The sequence below is a fragment of the Hemibagrus wyckioides genome, linkage group LG28, assembly GCF_019097595.1.
Source record: "Hemibagrus wyckioides isolate EC202008001 linkage group LG28, SWU_Hwy_1.0, whole genome shotgun sequence".
In the NCBI taxonomy this organism is placed as follows: Eukaryota; Metazoa; Chordata; class Actinopteri; order Siluriformes; family Bagridae; genus Hemibagrus; species Hemibagrus wyckioides.
Genome location: NC_080737.1, coordinates 17,389,524 through 17,402,381, shown reverse-complemented (window position 1 = coordinate 17,402,381; position 12,858 = coordinate 17,389,524).

The following is a 12,858-nucleotide window of genomic DNA, read 5'->3' as shown; positions in this document are numbered from 1 at the left end:
TGATCCTCGCTCTGATCCTCGCTCTGCGACGCCGCGGTCTGCAGATTGAAGAACACGCTGAAAGACGTGGAGGAACCGAAGTCTGCCGCCGTTTTCATGGCTAGGCCATTTTTTAACATTTCTACTCAGCCCTCCTAAAATTCTGCGTTTCTCTACACAAATCCGTGATCGCTTCAGTCCCCTTAAAAATTTCATATGAAAACGGCGGCAGACTTTCGGCTCCTCCCCGTCTTTCAGCGCGTTCTTCAATCCGACTGAAGAAACCGCGCCTCTCTTGGAAACAAGCTCTTTGCGTCGCAGAACTACGGAAGCTCGCTCTGCCAAACCAAAGTGAAATCGTAAAATCGATTTTCGTTTTTCAACATCGACATAAACCATAAATTCGAATTAATCGATAATAACGATTAATCATGCAGCTCTACTTTCCAGGTTATTAGAAATAATAGTTCACTGTGTCTTAATAATAGTACTTAAAGTGTCTAGGACAACTGACTTTAATTCCTTAGCTCTGTGTTGTTTATTTGTAGCTCTGTGTTGTTCTATGTAGCTCCATGGTCCTGGAGAGATTTTGTTTCATTTCACTACGTTCTGCTACAAATGACAATAAAAGCTTCTTGACTCTTGACATTAAGCTACAGTGGATTTGGAGTCACTGGGATAAACTGGCTGCACGTCTATAACTGATAACTCCATAATTCTTCTCATCCCCTTGTTCTTCCTCATCCATTCAGCCATCTGGAATCATTACCTGACTGCCCGAGTCAGACTTCCTGTCAGCACCGTTCAGCCCCAAACCGCTGTTCCTCAGCCAACTTCTTGACAGGTTCGTTTAGCAGTGGTCCGAAACGCTGAGGGATCTCGAGGTGGAAACATGACGAGCAGAAACGAGGAGTAGATCTTTAATCAAGACGGGAGGATATAATGGCTATAATTTTTGTGTCATTAGAGTACTCACACATGCACTTGGCTTCACGCTAATTTGAATTCATTGACCTTTATTTTCAGCACTGGATCATAGCAAGAAAAATGTGAACGCGAAAGCCCTTGGAGACAGAAACTTGTCTCGAGTGTCACAACGTTTCCTGAGCGGAATGCTGAGCAGGAGATTTAGCCGAGACGGACGCTTTCGAAAAGGCCGGCACTTTGTGAAAATTAGCGCCGTCAGATCAAGTGTGAAATAACTTTTATTAGCTGTATTTATTTGGTCGTCATGGCGCCATGCCAGACTCACTGCACTCTTTTTTTTTTTTCCCGTTAGCTGTTTTACAATCTATCCGTGAACGGTTATTAATCAAAAGCACGGCATTCCGTAATTTGCCAGAACGCACTCTTTGTAAAAATTCTATCAGTGTGTCATTTCTTGATTTAGTTCAATTCGCCGTTACAATTACAGAATCCATTTAACTTGTTTTAAAAAGCTGGTAATACATTGACCACGAAAATGATGAAGTTATTACAGCAGAATAAGAGAGAGGAGCGTGGAAAGAGAGCGCCGAGCTTGATCTCGTCCAGCTCCGTCATGCATGTAATCATATTCATGTAGATCTGGAATCTCAGCCTGGATCAGCTTCCTCACGCTGACGTGCCAGAAATATATTTTTTACTTAAAATTTTTCAGTTCCTTTCGTCAAAAAAACTTAAATCTGCTGATCTGTATGCAGCGTATCGGAGAAACAGGAAGTACCGGGGGTAAATGGGAGTAAATAGTTATATAAGGACACTATATAAGGATGTAGTGTTTGACAGAAGGTATGAACTTATAGGAATGTAGGAGATGAAATATTCTTTTCTTTCTGGTCGAGCCTGAATTTTTCCATCTGGATTGGGATTCTGTGGGATGTGGAAAGTTCAGTCATATGAAATTCATATCTGATTAAAAAAACATCTCTATTTGAGGCAAGTTCTGAACTGGACTGGTGTAGCTGAGGTTGAGGAACCATCTCTGATCTCCAGGTCACATGCTGAACTTTTACTATATTTCTGCTTACTTCTATTGGAGTTTTTAGATTGATTTCCAGGATTTTCAAGCGTGTAGCATCCACCCATCCATTTCTCCTATCTAGTTATTCATCTATTCATCCATCTATTCTTAAATTTATTTCATTCTACATATGTATGCAGTCATCCAGTGGTGATCTCACCTGTCCATCATCCACCCATCTTGTCTATCTATCTATCTATCTATCTATCTATCTATCTATCTATCTATCTATCTATCTATCTATCTATCTATCTATCTATCTATCCGTCCGTCCGTCCGTTCATCCATTTCTCCTATCTAGTTATTCATCTATTCATCCATCTATACTTAAATTTATTTAATTCTATATATGTATGCAGTGGTGATCTCATCTGTCCATCATCCACCCATCTGTCCACTATCTATCTATCTATCTATCTATCTATCTATCTATCTATCTATCTATCTATCTATCTATCTATCTATCTATCTATCTATCTATCTATCTATCTATCTATCCATTTCCCCTATCTAGTTATTCATCTGTTCATCCTTCCATTCTTATATTTATCCATCCATACATAGGTCCATGTGTCTATCCATTCTACTGTTTACAAATCCACTCCTCCACTCCTCCATCCATCCATCCATCCCTCACTTTAGTTATCTATTAATGAATCCATTTATCTATTTATCCACCCATTCACTCATACATGAGTTCATCTGTCTATCCATCAATCTCTTTACCAATTTCCTCATTTATCTGTATATGTATGCAGTCATCCATTGGTGATCTCATCTGTCTATCATCCACCCATCTGTCCACTTATTCACACATCCATCCATCCATCCATCCATCCATCCATCCATCTAGTTATTCATCTATTCATCCATGCCTTCTTATATATGTCCACCAATTCATTTATACATCAGTCCATCTGTCTATCCATCCAATTTTTTTTTGTTTTTACAAATCCACTTATTTATCTATATAAAAATAGTCATTCATTGGTCTACCCATCCATCCATCCATCCATCCATCCATCTATTCATCATTGTTTTTGAATACAGATATTTGGAGCAGTAATCAGATATAGATGCATGCATCAGCTCTTCTTTATAAGATCACCATTTTAAATCAATTCTTTACATGCTAAGAATGACCCTTGGTGAGGTTCTGGACCACTCGCTTTCCTCCACTCATCCTGACTCAGCCATATAAATCTCTCTGCAGATCTGCAGAAGTATCCTCCACACGAAGGCGACTCAGGTGTTTGTTTAATCTCCAGGCAGGATTTCTGCTCCTCCATCAGAACCCTGCAGCCCATCCAGAATTTAGCTCTATTCCCAATTTTCACACTTTCTTCCTTCCTCCAAGATTTCTCATCCTGTTACCGTGTCCCCACCAATTAACTCCTGCTCATCATGCACCATGCTCATCATGCTTCAGACCACCAAATCAGCTCGACTCAACTCACAGTGATGGCGGCCTTTATTTATTTATTTTTTTCTGTCTCCACACCCAGGGGTTGGACTGAACTTCCCCTGACTGTCTGAACACCGTCTGAGTCTCACTGTCTGAGTCACTGCCTTTCTTGGAAAACAGACTAAATTTCCACCGCTTCACCAAGCAATTTTTTGTAGAAAATAAATAAATAATAATAATAAAAAACCCTCTTTTAATAACTCCTCTCGAACAGGGGTTTAGTTTTCTTCGACTATGGCATTTTTCTTATATCACAAGACTAGCTTCTGGAGACGATCACTGCAGAATTAATATAATGATTTAAATACATTACATTTTTTTAAAAATATTGCATTTTGACCCCAGAACCACAAATCAGTTAATATACACCTCAGACATGACTGAAATATTTTATCGTAACATCTCTTATATAATCTCTCTGATCCCCATAAATAGAACAGGACAGAACTTCTGTTATATTTCTGTTTAGTCTTTTTGACTTAATAGAGTTTTTTTGTACCCAAAGTGAGAAAGAATTTGGTTCCATCATATCAGCTAAATAGTTCACGGTTTAATAAATCTGTCCATCTACAGCCGCTAAACAAACCTGTGTAGGGTTTCTGTACTCTTTTAGATCGCTATTGAGTACTAACTGTGTTTTTGTTAATTTATTTTTTTTAAGAGTCTATTGGGTCTAAGTGGTACTAGCTTATTTATTTATTTATTTATTTACTTATTTATTTATTTATTTATTTATTTATTTATTTTTTACACAAGTGATAATTATTTATTATTGTTTTTTTTTGTTACAGTCTATTGAGTTTTAAGTGGTACAAACTTTAAAAATATATTTATTTAATTTTCTTTTACAGTCTATTGAGTACTAAGTGGTACTAATTTATATTTATTTATTTATTTATTTATTTATTTATTTATTTATTTTACAGTCTATAGAATATTAAGTGGTACTTACTTTATATTTATTTATTTATTTATTTAATTTTTTATTTTTACAGTCTATTGAGTACTAAGTGGTACGAATGATCTTATTTATTTATTTATTTATTTATTTTTTATAGTGCTATTACTAATACTAATACTAGTACTAATACTATAGTATTTATAGTACTAGTACTAAGCGGTACTAACTTTTTTCATGTATTAATTAATTAATTTATTTATTTTACAGTCTGTTTAGTATTAAGTGGTACTAACTTTATATTTATTTATTTATTTATTTATTTATTTATTTATTTACAGTCTATTTAGTACTAAATGGTACAAACCTATTTATTTATTTATTTTTAATTTTTACAGTCTATTTAGTACTAAGTGGTACTAACCTTTTTTCATTAATTAATTAATTTATTTATTTTACTGTTGATTGAGTACTAAGTGGTACAAATTTTTTATTTATTTATTTACTTATTTATCTATCTATTTATTTATCTATTTATATATATATATTTTAAATGCATTTTTACAGTCCTACTGATGAGTGGTATTATTTTGGCACTATTGTCTACCAGCCTTCAGCCTTCTGTATTTTTTAGATTAGTGAATTATTTTAATGTAAGAGTGTAAGAGTGCTAGTAAGGGAACATACTGAGTGGTTGCTTCATTTACTTTATAAATCCTGGACTCTAAAATCATCAAAACAGCTAATGATGGATTGAAATCTGTCTCTGAAGTTTTTTGGTGTGTTTTGTTTTAAAGAAAAAGCTGCTGTTTATTCCCTTGGTAATGTTCCTCTTGTAAATTGAATACCTCTATTAGTTAGATTAAATCTCTGGACATAAGGGAATGTCAGTGATACATAATTTCATAAAGACCTAATGAGTTTGCAATGCCAAAACATATAAATACAATCCCCAGCAGAACCTGTACTGCATATGCTGTAAGAGTTTTTTTTTTATTATTAATAATTGGAGAGTTTCATCAGATAAGCAGGACACGGTGTATTGTAATATAAAATAAAACCCTGCCAGCCAAATTCAAATGAATTCATCCATTAGAAGTTTTCGAGAGAGCAGGGAAACTTTTGCATAAACTCGACACCTCAGAGCCGAGCGGTAAGGAACGTAGCAGGTGTGAGGAGATTAGCTAAAATTAGCTGAATAGAAGATTTTTTGTTGGTTTTTTTTTTACGGCAAGACTAGACAGCGAAATAGAAAAATCTCATGCAGTTAGAATGCAAAAGCCTGGTGTCACGTGTAACATTTACATTTGCCTTCATTGTAAACATCGAGTTCGTCTCGGTCTTCACCTTTTGTTGTCTTTTTTTTGTTGTAGTGCACTTATTTTAAACACATGCTATATGATGGAATGGTAATTCTTGTAAATGTCAGTTCTGCCCTTCAGGCTTTTCTACGACACCCCCACCGAATCGACAGTCTTTTATGTGCTTTTTCTCTCTTGTTTTATCTGACCACATTTTCATGTACATGTCATTTGCGTACACTCGGAAATGTCAGCACGGGAAAATTACAGCCAGAGCTGTATATTCCCACGACGGCTCTAAAGACACAAACGAGCCGGCGTTCAGAATAATAAGCAGGAACGATGATAAAAATAACAATTAGATTTCCTTAGGTTTTTTCTTTTCTTTTCATGCTCGCGTCAAAACCGAGGGTGTGAAGAGCACCAAATCTCCCACAGAGTCTGTAGGTATTTCACGATCGTGACGAGAGCAATTTAATTCCATGTGCTAAATCTTCCAGACTTTTGGCTCAGCATTCATATTCATTTATGTTCGCGTTGTAGACGAAAAGAGGTTTGACGGACAGAGAGTCTAAAATCACCACAGCACATAGAAACCGATCGCCAAATGGAAGAGCGCCATCTGGACACAAACCCGGCGAAGTAGTTAAGCGCACTGAGCGGAGTGATTACCGTCGCAGAGACGATACACACATGGCTCGAGTTTTCGAAGCGTGAACCAGCAGATCCTCTGTCGCGGTTCATCCAATCACGCGCATTTACATACATCGTTTAGCTAAAATGCGGCTTATCGGATCAGAGACTAGCTACGGAGGCTTTTCTACACACTGTTTTGTGGCTTAACACCTTACTAACACACATTTTTCTGTAGATTTATACCCATCGATTAGCCTACCACACGTGCAACATCCCATAATACCCTGAGATCCGTTTAAAACCCGGAAGTCAGAATGACGACTGCGGTGATCAGACACTGGTGTCCATGCGAACGGAAGCAGTGAGGTGGACCGAGTAAAGCTGTTTATCGTTACTGCTCAGATTAAACCCCACCTGAGGGCTTCCTCTTCATTAGCTCACAGGACGGCGGTTTTATGTGCCGTCTGATTAACACAGTGTTTCCAGACGTTAACTCGCCGGCCCGGGCTCGGACATTCGGAGGTGTAGTGCACTCTTAATTCTTGTTTTGCCGATAAGACAGGGTGACCTGGTGAAATATGCATGAAGGTAATTAGCTCAGACAAACAGATGTGTTGATTAGAAAAGACAATAAAATCGACGAGTATTTGGTGCAAGTGCTTTTTTTCCCCCTTTCTTTTCACTGGACATCTATAAAATATCTGAAGAAACCTAAAGGTGCCTTTAACGACTGGGAAGGATCGTTAATGATGGCCGTCAATGGATAATACATTCAATAGTGGTGCTTATAATTCTGAACATTTAACAGTCTGTTTCTTCTCATCATCACTGGTGGTCTTTTCTATCATTCTCAACTACTTATTACATGTTTATTACCATGTATATTTTGTTTATTACATGGTTATTAGCATGCCGTGATTCAATTCCAGGTCTGTCCTATTCCTGGAGTAGTTTTCTTTTTGTAAAGATAATCCTTTTTGTTTCTTTTTTGGTTCTTGCCTTACAGATACACACTGTAGAGTCTGGTGCTTTATCCCGGATGCAAGACGTAGCGACGTGAGGCTGCTTTATAGCTTGTTTGTTTAGTTCCTCCACTGAGATTCCTTAATGAGCTCATTAGTAGCACGTTGCTCCAAAGTGAAGTAATGACAGGAATTGCCTTTGTGTGGACAGAAGCGGTTTGTGTGTAGTGTGTAGTTTTATGAGGCTCTGGATGTGTGGTTCTCAAAGTGAGGTCCGGTGACCCCCCAGGGGTTCATGAAGCATAGCCAAGGAGTGGAAGATGTTAATGTTCGTATAGTTATGTATTATATTAGAGATGTTTACATTAGACTCAAAAATAGGCCTGGAAATAAAAAATAAAAAAAAACATTCACCTTGAATGTAATTATTATAACGTAAACCATAATAATAATAATAATAATAATAATAATAATAATAATAATAATAATAAAAAAGCTTTTGAGATTTTATGGCTCTAATAAATGCCTGGAATTATTTAAACAACATGTCTCATATTAATAGATTAATATTAAATGTCTTGAAGGGTTTGTAGATTTATTTATTTATTTATTTTCCGCATACACTGAGTTCCTCATGACTAAACGTTTGCTTCAGGCCCCTAAATCAGCTTCTTCTATAGTGTCATTTTTAACAATCTTTTCTGGCTTTCATTATAAACAGCATCCTTTCACATGCCTACGACAGACAGAGGTAATAAAATATGCTGAATATAAGTTGTTTACCGGACTGTTTACTCGGCTGAAAACTGCAGTGTTCAGCGTCTCGTCATGTCTCGGGCCATTCGGCGAGGCCTGTTTCTCATTTCTCAAGTCTGACAAGTTGCTCTAAAGACTCTTATTACCTTCCACTCTTTAAAAAAAAAAAACTTTCAAAACTAAATTTAACACCACAAACATCTCTCTGTTTTGGTAATTTAGCTTTCAGTCCTGAGTCATTTTCCCGTTTCCTCCAAGATTGAAATTTCACTCGTGTTTTTTATTTTCTCATAATGTACATCTTTGTGTTTTTGTCTGAACAGCCGTTTATTTATCTGCCTCTCTCTCTCTCTCTCTCTCTCTCTCTCAAGAATATTATTCTAGATGTTGAAAAGACTGTCTAGTCTTGTTTCTGTCAGGTTGTAAGTATTTTTGACCAGCACCTCACGGCTGAGAAAGTTGAAGGTTGGGGTTAGTGATACAAACAACGGGAAAACACACGTCTAAAACACAACGAAAGCCGACAGACTCGTTTTCTTCATCTGTTTGTTTATACTGATTGAAAATGTCCCAGAATTCCAAGAATTCCAAGTAAAAAAGGTTAAACTTTCCGTAGCAACGCGTTGTTGTCATCGTTAGCATTTTAATCTACATCATCACGATCAGTCCTCTGCACCTTCACCACTAATATTTTATCGCATTTGCATATGACAGTTACAGTGTAGAGTATTTAATGACCTCCGTTATTCTTTTTAATAAAATAATAAACTGCTTCATACCGTGTCACAATCACAGCATAGCTTTTAGCATTACCGCGGTCTGTAACTTGCTTATTTGGATGCGTACGTCCATTGGCTAGAGAACATGAGATGATGTAGATACACACAGGCAGCCTGGACAGCTAATAGCTCTGTGGCACAATGGCTTTCAGTGCTCTAACGGAAAAAGCGACAAATGGGCAGAACACGGGTAAAAATTGGCTAAATGGACGCCGGACAGATGTTCTATCGCTCAGTGTTTCGGACATGTTTATAGCAGCCGCACAATGTAGCTGATTACACTTTATTTGGAGACTCTGGAAGGTCCAAACAGACCACGAGCAAACACTGTTTATGTGAAGGCCGTGTGAAGAAAGAGTGGTTTAGAGACGCTTAAATGTTTCTGTTTAGTTATCGTCGTAACCAAGCAGATGAACTCATCCAAACAGGGTGAAGGTCACATCAAGGTCAAATATCTTCAATAGCTCCAGTCCTGGTTGCCTGTAAGGAACTCGGGTCCCATCTGTCCGTCTGTCCTCGTGTCTGTCTGAGAGTCATTCCCATTAGCATGATATCGATATTGAATGTTTTGTAGGATCATCATGTTTATCCGTAGATTAGATTTTAGATTAGATCCAGACAGGGTCAAGGTCACAGCAAGGTCATGAGTCTGAAATTACAGTCTGGGTTTTTTTTTTTCCCTTAGCTTCTTTGCATCTTTGTTTGTCTGTTGTTTTTGCAGATGGACAGAACGTCTGCCACATTTTCAGTGCGCTTCTCCTCAAAATACCTTTTATAACACTTTGGAACAAGGTCACTGGAAAAACCTGAACTGGTCAAGCTTTCATTCTGATCTGTTGACTCAATACTGAAGCTGAAGTGCTTTTTTTTTTTTTCTTTTTCTTTCTAAATATCAGGTCTACTGCTAGAAACAGGAAGTACTTCTCCTGCATCGCTGGCTGTTTTTATGGAAATCTAGTAGGTCTAAAGCAATATTTTTGTTTAAGTTGCAAATCCCGCGTCCCTGAAGGAATCCCCTTACTGTTTAAAAGGCGGCAGAACTTCCTGCTGTGTGTGTTATCCCCAACCTAACACCTCTCACATGCTTGGATCATCCTGATGCAATATCCAGGCAAGGTTAGGCGGGAATGTGTTAATGTGTTAATGTGTTTAGTAAATAAACAACATTCACACCGCTCTGGGAATCAGCCAGCAATCTGATGCACCATGTGAGTTCCTTCTTTTTTTTTCTCTCACGACAGAACTCGCTTAGTCTGAGATTCAATCGTTATTATATAATGTTTATAAAATAAATTTAATGAAAAGAATTTTTTCTTATATACGATTTAATATACAGTGGAACCGAAATGCGAATCTGTTCTGGAGGCGAGTTCTTAAGGTGAAAACGAATTTTCTCATAAGAAATAATGTAAATGCAGATAATCCGTTCCAGCCGCCCAAAAATATGACCGTTATGAAGTGTATGTAAACTGTACGGCTGCTTACAAAGAACTGACCCAAGCCAAGCATTCCATGTGAAGAGGCTCCGTACAGGAAGTCGTGCCACCAAGCTTGGGACAAAATATAGGACAGACCACCCACACCACCGATCTGTCAACAAAAAAACGTCTGAAAAATCACCTAGCTTTTGAACGCATAATGAAGACAAGGTTGGTATTGCGGGGTTAACTGTTTCGGAACAGCTTTCACTGACTGAAAAAAAATTAATCGTAAAATTCGTAAACTCTCTATGGTTGGCTTCGCTTGGCTTTCCACTGAGGCTCCTGGACGTATGCACAACTTAGCCGTCGTTCGGCTTGTTCATATGCCGAAAATGTTGATGCAAATTTCTTTGCTAAATTTTTATTCTTAAGGCAAAAATTCGTAAGAATTGACATTAGAATTTAAGGTTTAATTAAATTCCAATGTCCAGTTTTCTCCGTTCTATCCCACTAGCTTGCTCTCTCGTATGACACGTGGCTATTGAGCAGTGAGGGCGAAAGCTAACACGTGCTTCCTCTTTGGCGAGATCTTTCATGCTACAGAAGCTCCTTGCTTCTGATTGGCTAGTGTCGCTCTGATTGCCCGATGCGGCTGATTTAGCTCTCTTGAACTCTTCAAGAAACTTTCCATCACCTTTCTCAGAATCAAACCTACACAACGTTCCTCTTGTTTAGATTTGCACTGGTGCTGCAAAGCCGTCCACGTGAACTCTCCTCAGTAAATATTCACCCACTTGCCTCGTCATCGCCTCTAAACACCCGAGTTTGAAATACGTTTGAAATTTTCACTCAAGCTCTTCACCGGGTTATTGATGGATGGTGCCATATTTTAATGGAGCTCACTTGCTGAGGAGCTTCAGGACGCAGCTCTATTACCGGCAGCTCTCCTGGCGGCTACGCCGAGGCGTCTGGCACAGCATATGCCAGGCTGCTCCCCCATTAATCACACCCATTTACACAGCATCTGCTCTCCTGCCGCAGGTACACGTCGCGGGGCGAGGGGCCGAGCCTGAGCCACTGCGCTCTTCTCCATTATAGTGAAGGATAAGGCGAGGGTTTTTTTTTTCTAAACTCCCAAATGCGCTGCAGTCTCGAATTTCCTTAATCCTTAAACACCTGATCCAGTTTCTGAGCTAATTATCGAACGCTCATTAAGGTGAAGCTTCCTCAGAGTGGAGTTAGGACACGCTACGCTGGTGTCACGATTTGGGTTTAAGTTCTCAAAGCAAATTTCAAACAAATGCAGTCTTACGAAAAGCCACAGCTGGATTTAACCTCGAGGCGGCTTTCACACATGGCTCAGGAAGCTAAATGACTAGCCAGCTAGCACTCTAGATTAGATTTTATTATTCTCAGTATAATGCAGACAGAATAAAGATGAAGATCAGGATGTTTTTTGTCTTAGCTTTGGAAGCAGAAAATCAAGAGAATTTTAGCAGTAGTGTGGGACGTCACGTGATGTGGCGACTGTCCCATAAAATAGACAGGTCGACGTTTTTAGTTAAACCTCAGATGGACAAAATGGCAGTTAAATGTTTCATTCAGCATCATGAATGTCATCGTATTTGCCATGCTTGTTTTTCTCACGTGAACTCATTATTCCTAAAAAGGTTGCAAGTATCCAGTCGCTGTACTGTGAAGTTGTCACTACTGGTTTGCGGCAGTAACAGCGTTTACCAGCAGGTGGAGCAACTAGTGGTCCAAATCAGGTTTCTTGCAGCCAAAATGAAATATTTCTGGACAGAGATTTGGTGTATAAAGCGCTCTATGCTGCACTCTCATTGGGAATCGCTCCATATTTGCATAACTTTTCTTGACTTTTTCTGTAGCTGATATGGACACGCCCACATTTAGTCGCTGGAAGTAAACGTAAGATCTCCGGTCGCTTTGTCGCAGCGACTCGCTGTGTGTGTGTGTTTGTGTGTGTGAATGTAGCATCAGTGTAGTCTGTTCTGTTCCCTAGAATAAGTTTGAGACGTCTGCCTCGATGGTTACCATAACAGCCGGCCATGACGAAGGGTTTTCCGTTTTATCTCCTGTACAAAGCAGTGCTTCGTGAACGAGTGAATAACAGATGGAATCCAGACAGACGTCAAACCAATACCAGTGAAAGAGATGATTTGTTTTGTTTTTTTATTATCAAAACCTTTATTTATCAAACCAAAAGAATGCACAATTGAAATAACGTTTCTATATAAAAAAGGACCATTAGACTGTTCTACAGTGCATTACAAAACCAGCAATTGTATACAACGTGGTGGGTAGAAATGGCCAAAGGGGGGCGTGTTTCACACTTGTGGCGGTGTGCGACGTTCTCCCCTCGTTCGAATGGCAACAAAATGTACACTCGTACCTTTCAATGTCTACTCTAGTTTGGTTAACAACGCTAAAATCGGACAATTTAAGAAGGATGGAAAAATACGTATACGATATCGCTTTCGCTTTAGTATATAAAAAGGTCTGTCACAGTACTGGGGTTTGGTTAGAAATGTTAGAATCGGCGTGGGATTTTAGTCAGGTCAATTTATTCGTCTAAAAAAAAAAAAAAAGGCCAAATTGAGGGATTTATGTTCAAGCTAGCTTTTAGAAACATCCAGGT